We start from the raw sequence: 25,424 nt of genomic DNA, 5'->3' as shown, positions 1-25,424 counted from the left end.
ATCACCCTTTCCTGCCTACTAAGATCGCAGTAAATTCTTTCTGTCCTTCCTTTCCATTATTCTCTTCCCCAGGATCAAACTTTCAGCCCACACAGAGCACTGCTGGCTCCATATTTATTATTTTTTTTGCTTTATTTCAATTTTCTTCTTTCCAAAATACACTGTGTGTGTGTTTCCTATTTCCACTGCGTGGGTTCACCCAACTGCTGCCACAGCTACTGGTGGCCTGCTTCTTCTCCCTCATACAAATACGTTTTGCTCTTTAATAACCCCCGTTAAGCAATTCCAACAGCTAATCTACCACTTTGCAAATATCATTAAGGGAGAAAATGCCCTAGTCAGGAGTTTTCAGATAAATGTATTTTCAAAACACCTCAGGCACAGGGTTCTGTCCTCTATGTTTGCAGGATGGGGTGGGTGTAAATCATGGTTCAACTGAAGATGTAATTATAGCAGAAATCATGCCTTCACGTCAATGCATGTTGATTCAAAAGCATTGCCCGAGGAATTATTTAGACTCAGCTCTGGGAGCACAGAGACAGAATAAGGTAAAATCTCCACTGACGTTGAGCTTACTGCCTGGTAGGGGAAAGAGGCAAATAGACAGACCATTGTAAAGTGGAGTGATGTGGGATCAGTCAGCTACATTCTGGATGAAGAAAGCTTATAACCTCACTTATAGACAGTTAAATCATAGCCCTAATGAGCAACAGAAAAGAAGAAAGGGATCTCAAGAGGCAGAATTAATATTGTTAATTATAATTCTTTTAATTATAATTGTCATTATAATTCTTTCAAAAGAATTATAAAACATGGTGTGAGTAAAACTAGGTTCAGGGAGAGCCTAATTGATTTCCAGGGTCAAACATAAAACATATTTTAAAACATACGTTTAATTCTGAAGCACAAACACAATTCTGTAGGTCTGTGTACATTTAGTTTGTGGTTTCTAAAAAATAGATGAAAACTCATGTAAGTAAATGATTTCATCAGACTGCTTCTTTGAGACTTACCTTTATTTTCTTTTCCATCTACCATTAATTCATGTTAATCTGTGTGAGGGTGTGTGGGTGTATCTCTGCAGACTCATTCTAATCCTTCTGGGAATGAGATGCACAAGAGAAACAAGGGCCTTCCCTGGTGGCTTAGGGGTAAAGAATCTGCCTGCAGTGTAGGAGACCAGGGTTCGATCCCCGGGTCGGGAAGATCCCCTGGAGGAGGGAATGGCAACCCACTCCAGTATTCTTTGGTGAATTCCATGGACAGAAGAGCCTACAGTCCATAGGGTCACAAAGAGTTGGACACGACTGAATGACTTACACTTCAAAGATACAAAGAAACAAAAAGGAAATCCGTTTTTTTGTGGCTGAGTCCTTGAGGCCACTTTGAAATCCCAAAAGCTGGCCAGTCACCTGCACGTCCCCAAAGTACAACTCACAGCCAAGTGGAGTATCAAAGTCATAACGTGTTTTTCCCTTGGACCATGTGGAACCTCTCCACCCCACACCAATCAGAGTCTGCGTAAGTGTCCTTGATGGGGTCATGCGAAATATTAGTCAGAGGACTGAATAGGAGTTGCAAGGAGGTGGAAGGAGGTGGCAGGCGGCTTTGTAGTCCAGAATGGTTAAACATCTTGGGATTCAAAGTTAAAGGATGTCTTTGCTGCCAGATCTCTTAGACTGTTCATTATGGTAATGATAACTGGGACCTTCCAAGGGAACTTTATAGACTATGATGAATTTCCCAAACTTATCAGAAAGAAAAATGAAAGTGAAAGTCGCTCGGTTGTGTCCTACTCTTTGCAGCCCCATGGACTATACAGTCCATGGAATTCTCTAGGCCGGAATGCTGGAGTGGGTAGCCTCTCCCTTTTCAGAGTATCTGCTTAGTCGCTCAGCCGTGTCCATCTCTTTGCGACCCCATGGACTGTAACCTGCCAGGCTCCTCTGTCCATGGGGTTTCTCTAGGCAAGAATACTGGAGTGGGTTGCCATGTCCTCCTCCAGTGGATCTTCCCAACCCAGAGATCAAACCCAAGTCTCCCACATTGCAGGTGGATTCTTTACTGACTGAGCCACTAGGGAAGCCCAATCAGAGTATAGACCTTCTTATTTCCTACAGGGCAAGGAGCACACAAAACTCTCCCCAGGACCCTTTGCTGACCAGTAGAGCTTACCAGGAGAGATGCTGCCTTACTTGTATTGACTGTGTTTTGGGATGCTCCCTTCAGCCTTCTGGCTAGGGAATTTCTCCTTTCCCTAGACTCCTAGGACAAGCAATAGACAGCCAGCTTCTGAGGGATCTTTCTCAAGTTTCCAAGAGACTGAGTCACAAAGGCATCGGAGAGGAGCCTTCACTCCCTTAATCTCCCCAAGGCAGTAGGAGTCAGGGAGGCTGTGAATTCAAGAGCTGAACCCCTGAGTGTTTCTTGCTCAGATTATCATGCCATCCATGTCAACAAGAATTGAGTCACATGACATGAAACCACCTCCTTTGTTAAAGAGGGATGCTGAGACTAACGTCACTATGGAAGCACTGTTCAGAGGGCAATTGTTAAACACTTAATCTAACTATAGATTTGAAATTTACAAGCAAGGCAAAATTTTGAAAGCAAAGCCCCATTGTATTGTGACATTGTTGGCACTTGAATATTCCCTCTATATCTCACCGTCAGTTTCATTATTAAGCGTTAGTTGCTCAGTCATGTCTGACTCTTTGTGACCCCCATGGGCTGTAGCCCTCCAGGATTCTCTCTCCATGGAATTCTTCAGGCAAAACTACTGGAGTGTGTTCCCTTCTCCAGGGGATCTTCTCAACCCAGGGATCGAATCTGGGTCTCCCACATTGCAGGCAGAGTCTTTACCATCTGAGCCACCATGGCTAAACACACACACACACACACACACACACACACACACACACACACACACACTGCCTTTGTCAGTTGCAAATATATGTCTGCAAGTGATGTAGCTCACTTTTCGCTTATACATAGATTCCTTCCATTTGTTCCATTCCTTTGGACTTTTGAAAATAGGAAGAAGACATTCTTTAGTTGTTAGATGGCTCTTGACACAGGATCCAGGGGCTCCTGTGCTCACATATTTTCTTTAACTTGTTGCAAGTATTTGGGGATGAGGTTGGTAGGAAGAGTAGAGATGATGTCAAATTTCATGATATTTCAAAGCTAATGATAAGCTTCTCAAATATATTTTTGAAAGGTAGACAAAGAATAACTCAGGAAGTAAGAAAGCCAGATTCATTTGGAGAGCCAACCTTACATTCTTTGGCAAAGGATATGAAGATGAACAAGATACAAATCTGCAAATATTTGAAGACGGAAACATTACTGAGTAAGAGCATTATTTGACCTGGCAGGCCTGGGTTTAGCCAGCATTCACACTGAGAAATGACACTGATAACTACTATTGGAATTCAACACAGCATTCATAGAAATAGAAGAGGCTGTCCCTAGACAGACACATAGATATTTTGCTAGGCAAAGCCTCAGGCCTGTTCGAAGTGTTTTATTGATGCCTTTCAGAGGATGAATGGTTGGATAGCATCACCAACTCAATGGACATAAACTTGGGCAAACTCCAGGAGATAGTGAGGGATGTGGAGGACTGGCATGCTGCAGTCCATGGGGTCACAAAGAGTCGGACACAACTTAGCAGCTGAACAACAACAACAACAAAAGATCTTTCTTTCCAGGTGTCGCAGTGGTAAAGAATCCATCTGCCAATGCAAAACATACGGGTTCCTTCCCTGGGTTGGCAAGATCCCCTGGAGGAGGAAATGGCAGCCCACTCCAGTATTCTTGCCTGCAGAATCTTACGGTCAGAGGAGCTGAGCAAGTTAGTGTCCATAGGATCACAAAGAGTCGGACGTGACAAATGCGAGCTTCAGGGCTCCTCCCTGCACCAACTCTCTCCAGAGCTTGTGCCCAATTTATAGTCATAATCTTGCATTCCTTTTTCTTAAGGAGGGCCCTCTAAATTGCATAATCTTGAAGGTCCATAAAGTCTTGATCAGCCTCTGGTCCTGGGAGAGTTTTCTCAACTCACAAGAAGTTCATAGTTATCAGCCCCACTGCAGGGTAATTTCTGCTGAAACAGGTTGTGGATTGAAACCCAAAGCCAGCCATCTGGACCCTCCAAACACCCCAAATACTGAATCCTTTTCTGCAGCTTTCCTCCTCAGAGCCACCTCCTTTGTATTCCGACAGCTCTGACGGTGACTCTGAGGATTAGTGTGATTTGTAATCAGAGGGACAGGGTCAGGCCCTGGCTGTCATTTCTCTGAACTCAGAACCCTGAATGGGAGCCTACATAGTCAATGCAGCCATGTGGCTTCAGACACATTCCTTTCCTGCAGGAAAGGAACTGCTTGCCTTGTTTAATGTGGATCAATATGCTTTTAGATTGCTCTGAAGCTGAGCTGTAGGGTCATGCGGAAGAACAGAACCAAACTGGGTTTCTTCTATCGTTACGTGCTAAGTTGCTTCAGTCGTGTCCAACTCTTTGCGACCCCATGGACTGTAACCTGCCAGGCTCCTCTGTCCATGGGATTTCCCAGGCAAGAGTACTGGAGTGGGTCGCCATTTCCTCCTCCAGGGGATCTTCCCGATCCAGGGATGGAACCCATGGGCTTTTATGTCTGCTGCATTGGCAGATAGGTCTTTACCATTAGCACCACCTGGGAAGCCCTATTCTATTGCTCGATAATTCCTTTTAAGAGGGATTACTGAAGTCCTCCGAGTCCTCAGCCCTCAGGTAGCACAGACATGCTCTTCTACTTCACTCTTTCCTGTGGACAGGTGTGTTCCTACAGACAGGTATGTTTTAGTGCTGCAAATCAACACCTTGTCCTTCTCGTGTGTCTTCTGATACTGTGAACCCTGATCAGGAAACCCTGGCTCATCTTGGAAGCATGATGGAAATACCTGGGATTCTGTGCTATAGAGTTTTAGGTGTGGAAGAACTATTCTCGAATTAGGCCAGGTGTGAACTTGTAGAGTCCAGTTGGATTGTGGTGACTCTTGTTTAATGGATGCCTTCACCAGTTAATTCACAGTACCAGCTGAAGGGAAGTCAGGTACACAGGCTCCTCACAAGCTCTGACCTTGTTTATAAGAGCAGAAATGTTTTTGGGTAAAAAGCCTTGGGGATACGGTGGGAACCTCCATGTGGACTCAGCTGCATTGTGAGCAAAATTGCCCACACCACTGCCTGCATTGGCTCAACCAGCATTTTGCAGGGAGGACAGATTCTCAGCCTCCCCCACTTTAAAAAAAAAAATTAAAAAAAAAACACCATTTAGCTATGCTGCAGGGCATGTAGGATCTTAGTTCCCCAATCAGGGATTGAACCCAGGCCCCCTGCATTGGAAGGATGAAATCTCAACCAGTGGGCCACCAGGGCGTCCCCCAGGCTCCCTTATCTTGTTTTGTCTTCCACCAGGAATGAGTATGTGCTCATTTTTCTCCTTTCATCCTAACAAAGTCACATTTAGCAAATAAAGCTTCTTTCCCGGGACATTTGCTTTTAGATTCTAAGTTATTTTTCTCTTCTCTCAATTCTCCACTCCAGGTGGCCAAGCAGGCTGCCCTTCACTCCTTTAGCTGTGGGAGGATCTGTCACTTCTGGAGCTACTGCTTCTGGCCACCGTAGGCTTTCCCTGGTCGTTAAAACTGACGCAGGAAGCCACCTGCATGGCAGCAAAGAGCAAGGCGTCTGGGCTCAAACCTGCCCCCTTCCACAGTGCCACCTCCTCCTTGAGATGCCCAGAGCAAGCTCCCCTCCTGCTTGTATCACTCCACGCCTCTCCTGCCTCTTCCCTCTCTGTATCCAGCCCCCAGCCACTCCCAAGGCACCCCAGCCCCACTCCCAAGATGTTTGCATCCAAGGAAGGTGAAGAGCAGGAGAGAGGAGAACGAAGAACTGCTTCTCCCTGATATGCATCTCATGTACCCATTAATAAGCAACACACTCTGCTTCACAAGCACATAAGCTAACCTTAACCCTGGCCATAGCTAACTACCGCTTTGAGGAGCAGAATTCTTTTTACTTGAAAGAAGAATGGAAACAGCAGGATTGGCGCAGTACCTGATCGACTCTGGCATGAAGTGCTTCACAGGTTGCAGGGGAGAAGACGGGAGCTGAATTCCTTACAGAGTGAAGGCTGAAGGAAATGATCAGGGAGGCTTATATGCCTTAAGCAAGCGTCCCCAGGGGCCGGTCGTCAGCGACTCTAGCAAGCTCATGCCTCATTCTTTGGCCTTTTGTGCCGCCTCTAAGGTTCTGATGCATCCACCAGGCAAACACACTCGACAAACAACCCTGAAGCAGAGTCAGGAAGTAAAGTCAGTGGCTGCCCCGTGTCTCTGAGTGATGAGAGGGGGGTGTGGCAGGAAAGGAGGCTTCAGAGTCTTGACATTTAGTGACAAAGTCTGAAAAAGTTTGCCTCTCCTCTCTCGGCTGCCTCAAGCCACACAGTGGTGGTTTTCCTTGTACCAGGCATGTTGTCATTCAGGTATATAATTACACATGCACACATCCCCAAACAAGAAAGTTCAATCCCTTTAAGAGTTCCTCCACGCAAGGGCAGAGAGAGAGTGGAAGGAGCCGGCAGCGCTGCTTTTGTTGGCTCTTCTGGACGGTGGGCGTGGGAAGCCTGGGGTCTCGCTCTGTCTCTTTCCCCCTCAAACACTGGCTGTCTGCACTGGCTCTAAGTGTCAGGAGAGGAAATAGGGGAAAGGAGCATTTTCTGGAAAATGACCACAACGGTTGACTGGGGGAGGAGGGATGAGAGGGCGGGAGGACTTTTTAAAGTTATGTTTTCCTTAAGCCACCAGAATCACGAAATCCAGCTAAGTCTACTTCTAGGAAACCCCCAAATGACTTGGGCATTTATTTAACTCAATGAGAACCTGTCAGGCCCATTATTTCATTAGTATTTCTGAGACACCACTACCGGGGATTTGGTGAAACTCTTCTACCTTCTAGACTTTTAAAGAGACTTGTCATACGACCTCTGGGTCACTCCCTGCCTGGCCATTTATTATATTTATCACTAGGGAAGAAGGAAAACTGCTACAGAATAAAACCCAGAACAAGAACAGCACCAAGGGGAGCTGTGTGCAAGGTAAGTGCTTAGTTGTTCAGCTGGAAATCTCCTAAATTTTCATAAAATGATGGCATCTGAATATGCATGATGATTGCATTTGACTCTTCTCTTTTGATTTTTAGGGCAATTTTGTGAAAGAATTGATCACCTAAGGCTGTTGCTGATTGTTCCATATTTGTTTAAACATTTATGAGAGAAGGCAGAATGCAATAGGATCTAGGATTAACTGTGTGTGTGTCAGTGTGATTTTGAGAATCTCAAAAAAAGAACTTCAAGAATCACTTGTCACTTTTTTTTCAAAATCCTTCCTATAGGTTAAAAAAAAGATTAAGATATTTTCTGATAAGAAGAATTCAGTCTGAAGGTTTGAGTTGAATTTGAAGGACCAAATTTTGGTCCTTGGTTTTACCGAATGGAACACTGCATTTGTTGTAAGCTTCCTAACCTGTGACTTAAAGAACTCATGAGGTCAAGAGACATCTATTGAACAACACGTCCTTATTTCCTTTGGGCAACTAAATGCGGAAGTGGAGAGAGGAGATAAAAAACCAGATTCACAAGAACAATATGGAAATTGCACCCAGTATAACACTGATTAGCCGACAGCAGTCTAGACGCCCATGAAATTACACACAGACTATAAAACACATTAGCCATGGGTTGTGAACCAGGTTCCTAATGTTGCCATAGTCAGAACTGTTTACATTCCTCATACCTACCATGGAAAACTTACATAACTATTTTCTCGTAAGGATAGGTAAAAGATTTTAAAATATTCTGGAGTGGTTTCCCCTTACGCCAACTTAAACTGATTTCTCCACCGACAAAGGAAAATAACTACCAAAGAACGACGCAAAACAAAACAAAACACTATATAATCACTGAAAATCCATAACAAACTTGCTCTCACAGACACTAGAAGGGGGAAAAAAAAACCTTGCAAAGAGAGTAAGCCTTCTCCCTCCATCTAGAGCGCTTCTACCCACAGTATACAAGATAACATCTGGATATTGTTTTACGGGCATGAATAAAGCCTTTTTTTTTTTAGCCCCATCATTAAGTAAAAACCTGTTTTCCACAGCAAACAGCACTTGTAAATTCCCTCAGATAAGTTTGGACGTCTTGAATGATTTCAGTCAGTTTCAACAGAGTCATACTTTTTTCATTACCTTTCGAAGGAAAGTTGTTTTTGTTTTTTTTTTTTTTTTCAGAAATTCCTTCAGGGTGCAGCACGCTCCAGTAATGACCAACAAGCTTGCAACTCTTACCTGCAAGGACGGGTGAACGCAGATGCCTGGCTAGATGTGGACTTAGGACAAGGCCAGGGAAGGGACCGTCCACGCCGGCTGCCTGGGGAAGGCTGGGTCCTGAGGTGTGCTCCAAAGCAAGAAAGCTCTCTTCGCTGTTCACTGTCAGTCAAAAACAAGTTGGTGCAAGTTGGAGTAGGATTTACCTGAAGGAGCTGAAGAGAGGGAGAAGGAGACTGGGGGAGATTGGGCGAAGGGAGGGAGGGACGGGCAAGGAGGGAGGGAGGGAGGGAAGGAGAGAAAAGTGAGAGAGAGAGAGAGAGAGAGAGAGAGAGAGGGGAATCTGAGAAAGGAGGCCATGATGTCAGCAGTGTGTCTTAAGGGGATCTACAGACCAGCAAGGTTCTGAGGGCCACCCAGTCCTGCATCCTCCAGACACCTGCGTGAAAGAAGGCCAATGCCCTCTTAAAGGAGGCCGGTTAATCTTTAAGAAACTCTGGCCCCTCTTATCAAAGCCCTTGCAAAGGTCCCTTTGCGGAAATAAACTATAAATAAATAACCGGGTTATCTTTTCTCACAAGCTCTCCTTCACTCCTGTTCTCCCCTCCTCTCCCCTCTTTCCTCTACAGGTGAAGAGTAACAAAATCCTCTCCCCTGGGAAAATTGGAATGAACCCATATAGACACACGCAAGCATCAAATACGTTGCTGCTGTTCAGTCTCCCAGGCGTGTCTGCCTTTTTGAGACCCCATGGGCTGCAGCATGCCAGGCCTCCCTGTCCCTCACCATGGCCCGGAGTTTACCCAAGTTCAAGTCCGCTGTATCGGTGATGCCGTCCAGCCACCTCATCCTCTGACGCCCTCAGTCTTTATCAGGCATTCATATATGCAAGTGTGGCAGAGGGACACTGTGTTTCCAACTCAGCCCCTCTTACGGCCGTATTGATTTGTTCCTATAGCCTTTGTTTTCCTTGATCAAAATGCATAAAAGTGGATAGACACGGGTAAAACCAGTTTCTTTCACAGCGTGGAAGTTGTACTTGAAGTTCAGTGTTGGAACTGGCCAGCATCAGTCCACAGGGTTTCGCACTTCTGTGAGAAACAGTCAGAACTCCGTCCTTGAAGCCAGGGTCTAAGGGGTGATCTCTCAGCCTCTGGCAATGGAAGCAGTGGGCTTCTTCCTGGAATGTATTAGTGTGTCCTTCCTACCCCACCAGTTTCTGGTAGTCATCACACCTAGGGAGACCAGTCCGTGGTTCTTGTCAGTTACCCCCATCCTGTGACCCGAGTGCATGCTAAGTCGCTGCAGTCATGTCAGACTCTTTGTGATCCTATGGACTGTAGCCCACCAGGCTTTTCTGCCCTGTGGACCCTGGTAAATCCTAAGGGATAAGATTCCCACAGGCACTTTCCCCAGTGAGATTCCCCGATGCTGGTCCAGAGGCAACACCGGGTGGGATGCAAAGACTGTCACCATGGAGACACTGATACGCTCACACAGTCCCCTACCCCAGAACCTGGGCAGAGCCCAGGGCCCTGCAGCTGCTTCACATCAGAGACACCAGGGAGTGACTTGATTTGATGAAAAAAAGTGATGTGTTAACTTTTCCTGAGTTTTGGGTTCCAGGCTCCTGTGCATCCCCTCTCCTTGATCCTGGGTTCAGCTGTTGCTGTTTAGGGATCTTGAACTCAATGAAGGCAGGAAAGGGTGAGGAGTTATTCTGCTTTGGGGGGAAAGGTCCGAGACCTGCCCCTTTCTCCTACTTTTCCCCTTGATTCTGAGCCAAGGCATAATCGTTCCCTGATCACTTCCCCAGAGGGAACAAGCATCTGCCTCCATCCTTGGGTCCTCTTCTTTCTCATGAAGCAAAGCTTTCCTCTTCAATCAGAAGAGTATGTGCCCGCCCCCCCGCCCCAAGAAAAGACCCTGGGCTCCAGGGGTTCAGGACTTGAGACAATGAAGAAGCCACATAAGGTCCAGACCTCTTCCTGAGTTTTGGGTTCCAGGCTCCTGTGCATCCCCTCTCCTTGATCCTGGGTTCAGCTGTTGCTGTTTAGGGATCTTGAACTCAATGAAGGCAGGAAAGGGTGAGGAGTTATTCAGGTCCACCTGGTCTTCCTCCAGGTGGGTAGACTCAGATAGACCTCCCAGGAGGTTGGATATAAAAGCCCCCTAATAAAATAGGTAAACTCAAAGATGAAGAAGAACGAGCAAGGGAAAAATGCAGCCTTTAAGACCTGACTGTATCCCTCCTGAGGGTCTGCATGAGCTGTCCCTTCTGTCTGCAGTCTTTTCCTTCAGGTCTTCGTCTGCTGGCTGGACCCCTCAGCAGGGTCCAGGTTTAGCCCACATGGTACCATTTCATTCCCTCTCACTTTGTATGTCATTTAGCATGGTCTAAACTGATAAGTTACATGAATCCTCATGTTTTATCAATTACTGTCTGTGCTTCACTGCAGAACTTGATCACACCTGTCTGGTTCCCCACAAGTTTCTGGAGGGATGCCTGACACATCATAGCCCCTCAGAAAATTAATTCTCAGGTAGATCTACGAAAGATTATAAATGGATGGTCTGTTTGTTACAAATGAACTTTAATTCTTATTATTTTAATGCATATTTCCAGTCTCAGCTCTTATTAGTAAACTAATATGTGACTGTTCTTTCTCAGCTCATAGGGCTTCCCTGGTGGCTCAGATAGTAAACAATTCACCTGCAATGAGGAGACCTCGGTTCCATCCCTGGGTCAGGAAGATCCCCTGGAGAAGGGAATGGCAACCCACTCCAGTATTCTTACCTGGAGACTCCCATGGACAGAGGAGCCTAGAGGGCTACAATCCACGGGGTCACAAAAGAGTCAGACACGACTGAGAGGCTGACACTAACATGTCTTGGCTTACAAAGCTCTTCAGAAATGTGATTAACTGGATGCTCAGAGCCAAAAGGCATAATTAGTTGCACCTTAGGGTTGACGAAGTGGAAGCCAGAGACAGTGAGTGATTTTCTCAAAGCCTCAGAGCTAGAAAGAGGTGGGTTGAGTCTCAACACAGCTCTTCTCATGCTCAGTGCATGCATTTTTCATTAGGCTACATTTTTCCCAAGTTAGTCTACCATGGGCATAGATGTACACGTGTAGATTCCTTTGAGTATCAAGTAATACACTGCACAAATTTAATCACAGGCTAATACTCTGGCAAGTGTTAGTTCTTGCAGGACCATACACAGTAGAGATTAGATTCATTCAGTCAGTCTTTAAAAATGATGAAAGAAGAAAATGAGTAAAAAGAGGATGAACACACGAAGTAACTTAAATTTTAAGACAATATTTTTCACTTTGGTGATGTTAACCTGTTTTTTCTTTTTTTTTTTTCCATTTGGGGAAATATTACTAATCAGATGATGTTGCAGATCTGATAGAATTCACAAGAGAAGGTGAGGCATCATAAAGGCATGATTAAAGAGCTGACAGGTGAGAACGAAAATTCTAGAATCAGCATCCATGAGATTTCTGTCACAGGGGACAGACTTTATTATGCATGTTTTAATAAGTGGATAATCTAAGCATTTCTGGAAATTTCTGAGGGTAAATGGGGGAATGGGGCTTACGTGGTAGCTCAGAGGTAAAGAATCCACCTGCCATGCAGGAGACACTGGAGACATGGGTTCAATCCTTGGGTGGGGAAGATCCCCTGGAGGAGGGCAAGGAACCCCACTCCAGTATTCTAGCCTGGAGAATCCCATGGACAGAGGAGCCTGGCGGGCTACAGTCCATGGGGTTGCAAAGCGTTGGACACGAATGAAGCGACTGAGCATGCATGCAAATAAGGGGACCAGGGCAAATCACTAGTCTTGACAAAATATGTTTTTTGTCACCTCAGCTCCCTCTCATCCAGTGAACAAATGTTTTTACACAGTCAGGTTCTACGGAGTGGATTCTGCAATCTACCTTTTGAGATTTCGTCAAAGAACACAGCTAATTTGTAATGGAAGATGGTCGATGCTATTGATCCTTTAGCCTAAAATAAAAAATAACGTGAGTGACTCTTCAGCAAGTCATCTGTCTTCTCTCTTTCTATCTTTCTTCTCACTTCACCGAAAGCAAGACTCTTATGTTGTCCAGTTTGAAAAGAATATACATCTAGAGTCTGGACTTTTATCTAAAGTTCTAAAGGGATGTCTGAAAACTGGGCAAAAAAAAAACAAAAACAAAAAACTCACTAGAACCAGCTTTTTTAAGAGAACCATTTCCCAAGAATAATTTCCTAAAAAGGAAAAAAAAAAAGCCTGTAGTGCTTCCAATTTTCATCTTGGCTTGAATCGAGACATTAAAAAACCTTGTAGTGTGATGAGAGGAAAAAACATACATTTTACCTTTGACTAAATCTATTTCAGTTGAGTTAGATATGGAACTATTTATGGAGGACTATGTGAGTTTTTGAAACTTCTGGAAACCTCCTATGGTGCCGCCCACTTAAAGCACCCTCCACAGCCTAGGTGGGATTTCGGTGGCCGCCTCCAGTTTGCACCCGCAATCCCCATGACAGGTTGGCGGAAAGTCCCCTCGGAAGGAGGGTGCTGTGGAGGGTGGAGGGGCCCATACACAGCATTTCAGGACACTGCAGGCCAGAGGCAGGGTCCCACTTGCCTTTCACCTTTCCAGCGAGAAGCTTCCCTTAGAAAACCATCAGTTGGAATTCTGTCTCGAAGAAGATGCTCCAGAAGCAGATGTTGAGACACCGTTACACATGCAATTTATTAAAGCACGATTTCTCCGAGGAAGCCAGGGAGTGGGGGAAGCCAACTGGGGGAAAGGAAGAAGTCACGTGACACTGAGATTTCAGGCCACAGCCAATTCCCTGCCTGATTTTGGAGGGAGTTCTGGAGTGAAGGTAGCATCTTAGGAAAAGGTACTTATTGGGTACTGGGTGATTAGGTAACAGGGCTTTCATGCTCTTGTCCCAATCAGCCTTTGCTAAGAATAAGAGTGCCAGGCTATGCAAGCTCCCAAGAGCTCTGGAATCCTGCATCTGCCAAGAAAAGGCTCCCAGGGCCCAAGGGGAGGCTCGGGGAGATGGCAGCAGGCACTCCAGGCCAAGGGGATGTGGGAAGACCACCACATTGGCCAAAGTCATGAATCCTGTGATTCTGGAATGATTCCCTTCCATTGGCACAGCACCATCCCCTTATCTCGGCTCCCTCACTCCGAAAGCCTCTTCTGCCCCCTCCATGACAGCAGGTTTCTGACCAAAACAAAATTAGGGAATCTCAGCACTAACTCTGGAATTTGATTTAGATGCACATAGCCTTGCTGTGCTGATGGTCAGTTGTTCAAAGTGCCGGGAAGTCCACAGCATAGCCTTCTGTTACTAATAGAACCCACTGTGATGGATGTCACATCAATTTAATTTGATTAATAGCTAAGATGAATGCCTTCTTTTTGCCACTCTCTTCCTAGATGGTTCAGATGGTAAAGAATCTGCCTGCAATGCAGGAGACCTGAGTTCGATCCTTGGGTTGCGAAGATCCCCTGGAGAAGGGAAAGGCTATCCACTCCAGTATCCTTGCCTGGAAAATCCCAAGGACACAGGAGTCCGGTGGGCTACAGTCCATGGGGTTTCGAAGAGTCAGACATGACTCAGTGACTAACACTTTAACCACCCTGGCATAAATTACAGTTCAGCAGAAAGATGGGCAAATAGCTGACTATAATGCAATGTCGTGTGTGTATGGTCAAAATATTCCCATAGGAAGGGCAGTGAATTCTGACTGGGAGTTCTAAGATGCGCTTTCAGAAGAGGGAACAGATTCAACTGACAAGATTTCCATAGGTGGAGTCAGAGGAGAGTTGTACACTTTCCAAGAGAAAGAAACAGAACAAATAATGGTGAAGAGTAAGGAGCCAAGAAATCTGAACTCTGGGTCAGTTGAACAATGGTGGAGCCTGATGTTACAGCTTTACCCTTAGACAGCACAAATCCAGAAAAATGGTTTAAGCACAGAACCATTATGGGTGTTTCATTAAGCATGAAATAATACAGGTTAAATTAGTATGGCCACATGGGACCAAAAGTTGCTCTTTTCTTAATAATATCAGATGAAAAGCAGTCACATTTTATTTATTAACATTCAGTTCAGTTCAGTTCAGTCTCTCAGTCGTGTCTGACTCTTTGTGACCCCATGGACTGCAGCACGCCAGGCCTCCCTGTCCATTACCAACCAACCATCCAACCATCTCGTCCTCTGTCGTCTCCTTCTCCTCCTGCCTTCAATCTTTCCCAGCATCAGGGTCCTTTCCAGTGAGTCAGTTCTTTGCATCAAGTGGGCAAAGTACTGGAGTTTCAGCTTCAGTATCAGTCCTTCCAATGAATATTCAGGACTGATCTCCTTTAGGATGGACTGGTTGGATCTCCTTGCAGTCCAAGGGACTCTCAAGAGTCTTCTCCAACACCACAGTTTAAAAGCATCAGTTCTTCAGTGCTCAGCTTTCTTTACAGTCCAACTCTCACATCCATATGTGACTACTGGAAAAACCATAGTCTTGACTAGACGAACTTTGTTGGCAAAGTGATGTCTCTGCTTTTGAATATGCTGTCTAGGTTGGTCCTAACTTCCCTTCCAAGGAGTAAGTGTCTTTTAATTTCATGGCTGCAGTCATCATCTGCAGTGATTTTGGAGCCCAAAAACATAAAGTCTGCCACTGTTTCCACTGTTTTCCCATCTATTTGCCATGAAGTGATGGGACGGGATGCCATGATCTTAGTTTTCTGAATGTTGAGTTTTAAGCCGACTTTTTCACTCTCCTCTTTCACTTTCATCATGAGGCTCTTTAGTTCTTCTTCACTTTCTGCTATAACATTAACAGTATTAACATTCAGTTCAGTTCAGTTGCTCAGTCATGTCCGACTCTTTGCGACTCCATGAACCACAGCACGCCAGGCCTCCCTGTGCATCACCAATTCCCAGAGTTTACCCAAACCCATGTCCATTGAGTCGGTGATGCCATCCAACCATCTCATCCTCTGTCGTCCCCTTCTCCTCCTGCCCTCAATCTTTCCCAGCATCAGGGTTTATGCTGCTGCTGCTATGCTGCTGCTGCTACTGCTGCTAAGTCACTTCAGTCATGTCCAACCCTATGTGACCCCATGGACAGCAGCCCACCAGGCTCCCCCGTCCCTTGGATTCTCCAGGCAAGAACACTGGAGTGGGTTGCCATTTCCTTCTCCAATGTATGAAAGTGAAAAGTGAAAGTGAGGTCGCTCAGTCGTGTCCGACTCTTAGCGACCCCATGGACTATAGCCCACCAGGCTCCTCTGTCCATGGGATTCTCCAGGCAAGAGTACTAGATTGGGGGTCCCATTGCCTTCTCCAATCAGGGTCTATAGCACTTTGTAAATAGTATTCATTTTTGAATGGAAGAATCAAAATGTGTTCTCTCTTATTTCTATCTTCCAATCAGACTTTTAAGTCACTGAACAGAAATTTCAAATTTCATCAAGGAAAATTTCACTTCTTTTCATCAAGGCACCTCACCAGTTCTCCTTGCCACTCCCATACATATAAGTGGCTCCTCTCTTCCTCTGGCAGCCTTGCCTCCTGCACTCAACAACTTTTTCCCACTCAGCTTCTCCTCTGCTGGGCTTGGCTCTGAGAGAAATGGAAACTTTCACTAAGGGCTGTGTTGCAGAAAGCAAGGAGAAAGAAGAATCACAAAGGCTTGGTTAAACCTTGAAGGAGCCTAGAAATACCCCTGTCCAGTTTTGCAATGTTCCTAGTTAAGACAGTGACAAACAGAGAGTGACTTTCATAGCATCTACAGAGACTGGAACCCACGATTCAAGTTGAAATTTCACAGATTTTCATACACTGCACCATGCTCTGGTAAGCTAGTCCCTCCAGTGACACGTGTATATTCATATCAAGTGCCAGAAACCTGTGTAAAAATTTGTATCTCACCCTCTGTTGTCCCCTTTCCCTCCTACCTTCAATCTTTCCCAGCAGCAGGGATTTTTCCAATGAGTCATTTCTCTGCATCAGGTGGCCAAAGTATTGAAGTTTCAGCTTCAGCATCAGTCCTTCCAATGAACACCCAGGACTGATCTCCTTTAGGATGGACTGGTTGGATCTCCTTGCAGCCCAAGGGACTCTCAAGAGTCTCCTCCAACACCACAGTTCAAAAGCATCAATTCTTCAGTGCTCAGCCTCCTTTATGGGTGAACTCTCACATCCATACATGACTACTGGAAAAACCATAGCTTTGATTACATGGACCTTTTTCAGCAGAGTGATGTCTTTGCTTTTTAATATGCTATCTAGGTTTGTCATAGCTTTTCTTCCAAGGAGCAAGTGTCTTCATTTTGTGGCTGCAGGCACCTTCCACAGTGATTTTGGAGCCCAAAAAAAGAAAGTCTGTCCCTGTTTCTATTTAAAAGCCTCGGGCGTGGGAAGCCCTCCTAGTGGACACTGCACCAGATTAGGTAAGAAACAGAACAGTGTCCCCAGGAATTTAGCTCAGAGTGGAAGCAGGTGCTGGCCCCTGTCTCCAGGGCTGTCTGTCCTTCCTTTTGGTGCTTCCGTGGCTGATCACTGAGACACTTAGAACATTTGCGATGACTATGAGAACACTCCCAGGACCGTTTCATTTTGCCTGGTGAGGATACTGATGGGTGCCAGCATTCACTGCCTCTCTGCGCCCGCCTCTCTTCACACGTCTCGTGGCCAAAACCCCATCCTTGATGGGTTCACTTCTTCCCCCTGTCAGTTTGCCCCAACACAGGACTCAAAGGCCACTTAATATTTTTTCCTAACTGAAGGTTCAGATACCTAAGTGTGGTCCTCTGCTGTTACAATCATGGCCACAGATGTTAAGTTTTAGGGCACTACTTAGGGTGAGGAACGGGGCTATTCTTTGAAAGACCTGAGAAGTTTTGAAGTTATCAACAACAAAGTCTGACTAGGAGCTTAAGAAACCAATTACTTTAAGTCACAGTGCTGAGTACATAAGGTCAAGTAACTGTTTTTCAAGGATCCTAATAGAGAATCTGGCCCTGTGGCTGAGCTGACTTTTAAAATTGTCCACAGCCCTTGTGATAAGGCCAGTTACTTCTGTTGGGCTAAAGGAAGAGCTCTGGAAAAGAACAGGAAAATCTCCCTCCCTGAATGGCTTAAAAGTGCATGTGATTGGGTTGTTTGTTTTTTGGTATTGAGCTGCATAAGTTATTTGTATATTTTGAAAATTAATCCTTTTCAGTTGCTTCATTTTGCAAAGCAACAGTAGAGACATCAGATCAGATCAATCGCTCAGTCGTGTCCGACTCTTTGCAACCCCATGAATAGCAGCACGCCAGGCCTCCCTATCCATCACCAACTCCCCATATACATAGACAAATATATGGGCATCAAGTGGGAAAGAGGGGGTGGGATAAATTGGGAGAATGGGATTGACATTTGCACACTGCTAGGTGTAAAATAGATAACTAATGAGCAGGTGGTGATTGAAGCCATGAAATTAAAAGACGCTTACTCCATGGAAGGAAAGTTATAACTAACCTAGACAGCATATTAAAAGGCAGAGACATTACTTTGATAACAAAGGTCCATCTAGTCAAGGCTATGGTTTTTCCAATAGTCATGTATGGATGTGAGAGTTGGACTATAAAGAAAGCTGAGTGCAGAAGAATTGATGCTTTTGAATTATGGTATTGGAGAAGACTCTTGAGAGTCTCTTGGACTGCAAGGAGATCCAACCAGTCCATCCTAAAGGAGATCAGTCCTGGGTGTTCATTGGAAGGACTGAAGTTGAAACTGAAACTTCAACACTTTGACCACCTGATGCAAAGAGCTGACTCATTGGAAAAGAGCCTGATGCTAGGAAAGATTGAGGGCAGGAGGAGAAGGGGACGACAGAGGATGAGATGGTTGGATGGCATCACCGACTCAATGGACATGGGTTTGGGTAGACTCCGGGAGTTGGTGCTAGACAGGGAGGCCTGGTGTGCTGCAGTTCATGGGGTCACAAAGAGTTGGACACAACTGAGCGACTGAACTGAACTGAACTGAATAAGAACCTACCGTGTAGCACAGGGAACTCTATTTAATGCTCTGTGTGTGTGTGGAAGTCGTTCAGCTGTGTGACTCTTTGCTCCTCTGTCTGTGGAATTCTCCAGGCAGGAATACTAGAGTGGGTAGTCATTCCCTTCTCCAGGGGATCTTTCTGATCCAGGGATTGAACCCACGTGTCCTGCATTGCAGGCAGATTCTTTACCATCTGAGCCGCCAGGAAACCCCACTCAATGTTCTATGTTGACCTAAATGGGAATGAAATCCAAAAGGAGGGGAGATACATATATATCTGTGGAGGGGAGATACATATATATCTGTATGTACACACACAGATATATACATATACATACATATATATATACATCCATATGGCTGGTGAACTATACTATACTGCAGAAACTAAGACAACACTGTAAAATAACTATACTCCAATGAATGTCAAATGTAATCACTGTGGGTGCATTTGTTATATAACATTTGAACAATTAAATTGTAAGTCATTTCAGCTTATTGTGAGATATCGAGGGTAGTCCCTCTGCTGTGTAATGGGTCCTTGTTGCTCGTCTGTTTTATATATGGTAGTTCGTATGTGCTAATCACAATTATAATCTTAGAAAATGTATAACAGAATCACTTTGCTGCATACCTGAAATTAACACAGTATTATAAATCAACTATACTTCAATTAAAAATAAGTCATTTTAGGATACAACAAAGTGCATATGCTCTTAAACTTGTGTCCACGTCTTGGTTTTTAAACTGGGTCTTGTGGAACAAAGTCCAGCCTCTGGCTGGCAGGTCGTCTGGCTGCGGGCTCTTCTAGGAAGTCCCAAGTTCCCTGCCTCCTCTTGCTCCTCAGGGTTCCCAGGCCATCACCCGCGGGAGGTTTCTCCAGCTTTCCACCACCATTCCCAACTAAAAAGAGTTCCTCTGAAAAACACTGAAGCCACTGTTGGGCTTTCTCACATTCTTCTTTAATGGGACAGCACAAAAATTATGCACAAATGGAAATGTCACTTAACAAAAGTGTTTCCTTCAAGTGAATCCTCTGTAGACAAGTCAGTCCGGCTTTCCAAGACTGTCCCAGCATCAACTCTGAAAATCTCATATGCTGGGCCTTTGCTTGGTCCTAGACAAACTGTGATGGTTGGTCACCCTATTTCTCTGTCTCCAGCTCTTTTGGAGGCAATTGTCAAACTTTAACATATAATTTAAAAAAATTTTTAATGTAAATATAGGCACAATTTCCTAATCTGTTAGCTCCAAGTGGACATTTCCTAGAGCATTTGTAAAATCAAGTTTTGTCAGATGGGAAGATATATACCCAGTTAGACATAGGAAATGCCCAACAATCTGCATAGAGGCACTCTGCGTAGTGATAGACTTTATTTTCTTGGGCTCCAAAATCACTGCAGGTGTTGACTACAGCTATGAAATTAAAAGACAGTTGATTTTGGAAGAAAAGCTCCTTGGAAGAAAAGCTATGACCAACCTAGACAGCATATTAAAAAGCAGAGACATTACTTTGCCAACAAAGATCCATCTAGTCAAGGCTATGGTTTTTCTAGTAGTCATGTATGGATGTGAGAGTTGGACCATAAAGAAAGCTGAGCACTGAAGAATTGATACTTTTGAACTGTGGTGTTGGTGAAGACTCTTGAGATTCTCTTGGACTGCAAGGAGATCCAACCAGTTCATCCAAAAGGAAATCAACCCTGAATATCCACTGGAAGAACTGATGCTGAAGCTGAAGCTCCAGTCCTTTGGCCACATGATGCAAAGAACTGACTCATTTGAAAAGACCCTGATGCTGGGAAAGATTGAAGGCAGGAGGAGAAGGCGACGCCAAAGGATGAGATGGCAGGATGGCATCACCGACTCAATGGACATGAGTTTGAGAAAACTCCAGGAGTTGGTGATAGACAGGGAGGCCTGGCGTGCTTCAGTCCATGGGGTCGCAAAGAATCAGACACGACTGAGCGACTGAACTGAACTGCATAGAGGCCGGTCACATTCCTTTAACCCCATACCCTCCAGGGTTTGTCGGTAGTTCCAAGTCCCTGTCCCAGCATGACCTGGGAGTCAGTGAGTCTCAAAGCACTACAGACATGGATCCAGTGGTGATCCGGCTTCCTCCTGCCTTATTCAAGTTGGGCTTTGTTGCTTCAGCCCTTGTGGGTGCAGACTTACACTGCACATTAAATACACACATTTCGTTCCTGGGTCACTTCAGACCCACCTTAGTAAGTGACCTGTTTTTTGGCAATTTCCATCAATGAAAGGTATATGGTTATGCCTGTTTTTCACTCTTGACACATGGCTGGTAAATAGGAATGCAGTTCCTACAGTACAGTTTTCACCTCCAGGCTACTGCAGCCGGAATGATCCCACCTTCCTTACAAAACCTGTCATTCATCTGGCCACGTGCTACCTGCTGGATTGAATTAACTTACGTCCTCTATTGCTGTGTTCTGGTTGTTAACTCTAAATCAACCACACGAGTGACCTTCTAGGCCATACAGTGAGATGTCTGTGGTCACAGACCCCATCTCCATCCAGTGGCCAATCTGTACACAGTAGTTGTCTGAGTACAAAACTCAGAGTCACATTTAGATTATTTAAAATACAGTAGTACAGGGACTTCCCTGGTGGTCCTGGTGGTCCCCTTGCAAGGCAGTGGACGCAGGTTCGATACCTGCTGGGGGAACTAAGATCCCACATGCCCCAAGGCAGACAAGTCTGTACAACAAAGACCTGGTGCAGACAAAAAAAAAAAAAAGATAGACTACAGAAAGTGCTGTCATAACCCCCAAATAATTTCAACGATTAATTGGAGAACACAAAAGTAGTGGATCATTCTACCTTTTTCCTTGTGCTAAGTTGCTCAGTCGTGTCCGACTCTGTGACTTCATGGACTGTAGCCTGCCAGGCTTCTCTGTCCATGGGATTTTCCTGGCAAGAATACTGGAGTGGGTTGCGACTCCCTTCTCCAAGGGATCTTCCTGAACCAGGGATCAAACCCTGCACTGCCGGCAGATTCTTTACCATCTGAGCTACCAGAGCCCCTTTTTCCTTTGGTTTTCATAGTTTAGCTTCCCAGCTGGCACTAGTGGCAAAGAATCTACCTGCCAGTGCAGGTGATGTTTAAGAGATGCAGGTTCAATCCTTGGGTCGAGAAGATCCCCTAGAGAAGGTTATGGCAACCCACTCTAGTAGTCTTGCTGGAAAATTTCATGGGCAGAGGAGCCTGGCAGGCTACAGTGCACGGGATTGCAAAGAGTTGCCAGTCCAGGTTCGATGCACGATGCTGGATGCTTGGGGCTGGTGCACTGGGACGGCCCAGAGGGATGGTATGGGGAGGGAGGAGGGAGGAGGGTTCGGGATGGGGAACACATGTATACCTGTGGCGGATTCATTTTGATATTTGGCAAAACTAATACAATTATGTAAAGTTTAAAAATAAAATAAAATTAGAAAAAAAAAAAAGAGTTGGACACAACTGAGCATGTACTGGCACACACACACACACTGGTAAGCTACATACTTCAGCTTTAAAAACCTCATCCAGTCAACAGAAGAGTATATTTCTTCTTGGAATGGAGATATCAAAGTATAGGCAACGTGTTTCATTTTATCTGCTGGACACAGGCATTACTTTTAAAGCATCCGAGTTCCATCAAACTGTCCCCTCTTTAAAGGTTTCATTGTTCTAAAGTTTCTTGCCATAATATTTTGGATCCTGAGCATTCATAAAGCCTCTTTCCCACTTTTCCCAAGTTCAGTCCCTCGCTTCTGGTACAGCCCATTGGGTCCACATTGTATGTTTTCTTGCTCTTTATTTGGTTTAGCATTTAGTGATGCTATTATGAGATAACTCATCTATAATGTTCCAGAACTCTTCTCTACGCATCCATATAGTTTCTACCTCTGGTAACCATACAGAAGAAAGTAAAACCCTGATTCTCCATCAGTACCCCCATTCCTACATGGTGTAAATGCAGAGAGCCTAGGAGAATTCTCAGGACTCATTTGAGGTACTTATTATTAACAGAACTGGGTAAACAACTAGGATTTTACTTTGAGATCCTTCCCATTGCAAAACTGTACCTTTTTGCCAAACATTCTAGTTATTGTGGAAAAACTGAGCAAAGAAAATTGGCTAATTATGTACAGTGGAGGTCCCAGCCGAGTTGTCATAAACTCCAGAGGACTTAGCACTGAAGCAGTAGTCTGGGTGTAGAAAGATGGTGTTGGGTACTCAAACTACAGCACCAAACCCCAGCAAATCGTGGTCTTCTTTATCAAGTGCAAGTACTCATTGAGCAAACACTGCCTGGAGAACTTGTCGTTTACCCAAGGCTACACACATTTGTTAAAGAAAAAAAAAAAAAGAATGACCTCAGAAGGAAAACTGTCCACGGTCATTCTTGTTTGTCTTATTAAGTGCACTTGTAGAGGCAGCTGAGTCACCAGCAGAACAAAGAGGTGATAAAGAATTCCAATAAAAGTACTCTCTTCCCCTTATTTTTCTCCTTCTAGATTGGTCCAACCTGAAGAATATAAGGAGACATAGGAGGCAGGGTTGGGCTCCTGAAACCAAGTGATACAGGATTCCCTTTCGTTGATTCTTGATCTACGCACACTGGCAAAGGAGTGACTGATTTTTTTAAATTCTCCCTTTAAGAAATATCGCTAGGATTATTGCACCCCTGTGAATTTATTTTTGATCACATTCTAAAGAATATTTCCTGTCTCTTATTTGCTCCATCCCACCAGCCTGGGTTTGGTGGGTAGTCACGTGAACCCAGAGTGAGTGTTGACTTAAGACTTGCTCTTCTTCAAACTGCTTTCATGAGTGAACTTCTAGTCCTTGCAAACTTGCCTTTGCTCACTTCTTTCCTGAAATCTGTGTGTACCTAACAAGCTGCAGTGATTGCAAAAGTACAGCCTTACTATTTATCAGTCAGTAAGTACACTTATCACCCAGTGAAGCACGCACCCCAACAAGAGTGCTTGGATCATCAGCTTAGACTCAGGGCAGCCTCTTAGGCAAACACTGTTATGTTTTGTTTTTCAAATTTCTTAATGGTATCGCTTATCTTACTAGCCAACTCTCACTTTATCCTTGCCTCAGAACATTGACTTGTTATACTATTTTTTTCTCAAAAGCTATACAGTATAAGTAAAAGTACATGTCTAGTCTTAGATAGACATGGATTTAATTCCAGAATGGCTATGTATTGAATACTAACACAAATGCATGACCTGGGGCACGTTCACTGACGACTCTGAGCTGGTTTTTGCTCTAGTGAACTTAGGAAAACAAATGCACTTTCCAGGGTGCTAATGGAGCTTACTCGAGTGTGCGTGTAGGAAGAGTCCAGTGCCGCAAGGGATTCTATCAGAGAACTTTAGGGAGTGGTGAAGGTGGCCAGGGTCTAGACAGACACTCTTCCTGCCCACTGTGGTCTGCCGCTGGGACAGGAAGCCCAGAACTCTGATCCAAGAATGGTCACAGGCAAATCCTTATTCTAACACCCAGATTCTCCTCTCTTCCTCTGGATTTGACGGTAGGACAGATAAACTGGGTATTCCAGTTCCTCTAAGATCTGCTCTTCACACTAGTCCTTCTGCAGAGACCCTGAGCTGGTTTAAAACCCCTTAAGTGATTTGCAGTCCCTGCTGCTGCTGCTGCTGACCCCATAGATGGCGGCCCACCAGGCTCCCCTGTCCCTGGGATTCTCCAGGCAAGAACACTGGAGTGGGTGGCCATTTCCTTCTCCAATGCATGAAAGGGAAAATTGAAAGTGAAGTCGCTCAGTCATGTCCGACTCTTCGCGACCCCATGGTCTGCAGCCTACCAGGCTCCTCCATCCATGGGATTTTCCAGGCAAGAGTACTGGAGTGGGTTGCCATTGCCTTCTCCATCGCAGTCCCTAGAAGCCCCCAACTGAACTCCAGCAAGAACCCCCTGCTGGTTCTTCCAAGGACAGCGTGAGGCACGAGGGCTTTCTGAGCCCACTCTATTTTTTTATTGCAAGCCATTTGAATAGTCAGCTAGTTTAGGTTACTTGAATAAACAGAGCTCAATTAGATTGTTCCTAGGAAACTGAGTTTTCTCGTGCCAATTTTCCTGAAGTGCATTGCATTGCAGTGATAAGCTATAAACTTTAGGCCGCTTAGTTAAGCATTATTCCTTGACTTTTATAGGACCTTAGTATTACCAGCAGTTGAGAATGAGAATGTATCTCCTATCTTGGTTGTAGAACTTAGAATAATATTTGATGCTGCTCAGAAACCGCCCCTGTTCCTCATTTGCTATTGAAGTGCTTTCACCAGCCAACCCTGAACCAAGGACAGATACAGCTAATTTGCTGATGTGTGCGAGTCTGGAGGGGCAAGGTTAAGGGGGGTTTTATGTATGGTATTGGCTGTTCCTTGTGATGTAATGTGCTTTTGCGGGAGATAAACACACAAGGAAAACTTCCCCCTGAACTGTAGGAATCACAAAGGCAGGTGACGGAAAGCTTCTTTCCAGTCGAACATGCTAAACCATGTGTGTGTTTATAAGAAATCTGGGAAAACATGGAACCCAGGCACAAGTGAAACAAAAAGACGACTGTATTACCGTTCTTCCACCAGAAGCCTCGCTGTTCAAGTGGCCTTGGAGAACAGGCAGGCGTGCAGAGTAGCTCCAGTGTTTTATGAAACTCATCTGTCCAACAACGTACACATCTGCCTAGCCAGTCATCTGCCCTTCGCTTTCTGATTTTATAACGTAAACTTTGCCTTTTTCTTCTTTTTGTTTCTCTATTTTTTCTTTTCTTTCTTCTTTTTCTTTTTCTTCAACTTTGTCTTTTTCTTGAAATTGAAGCTCAGGGTAATTTCCAACTACAGAAGTCTCCTGTCGAAAGGTCTAAGTTCAAGTATGGTTCTCAAACACACATTTCTATTATTGTGAACAGCAAATCCCAAATGTTAGAATTTGCGG

At 44.8% G+C, this 25,424-nt stretch overlaps 1 protein-coding gene across 3 annotated transcripts in view; it reads right to left on the bottom strand.

Moving 5' to 3' along the window:
• Positions 1–8,579, bottom strand: part of KCNJ15 (potassium voltage-gated channel subfamily J member 15) — a 57,632-nt gene extending 49,053 nt beyond the window's left edge. The window contains exon 1 of one of the 3 annotated variants that reach the window (XM_027548942.1): positions 8,396–8,579. The gene's annotated coding sequence lies outside the window, so the exon portion shown is untranslated. Of the gene's footprint in view, positions 1–6,106; positions 6,315–8,395 lie in introns of those variants that run through there. The other 2 variants (XM_027548907.1, XM_027548906.1) reach the window with 2 other exon arrangements.
• Between the last annotated feature and the right edge of the window lie 16,845 nt (positions 8,580–25,424).

This window comes from Bos indicus x Bos taurus, chromosome 1 (genome assembly GCF_003369695.1).
Source record: "Bos indicus x Bos taurus breed Angus x Brahman F1 hybrid chromosome 1, Bos_hybrid_MaternalHap_v2.0, whole genome shotgun sequence".
Classification (NCBI taxonomy): Eukaryota; Metazoa; Chordata; class Mammalia; order Artiodactyla; family Bovidae; genus Bos; species Bos indicus x Bos taurus.
Note: the sequence above shows the minus strand (reverse complement) of the source record. Positions and strands in the feature narration are given on the sequence as shown.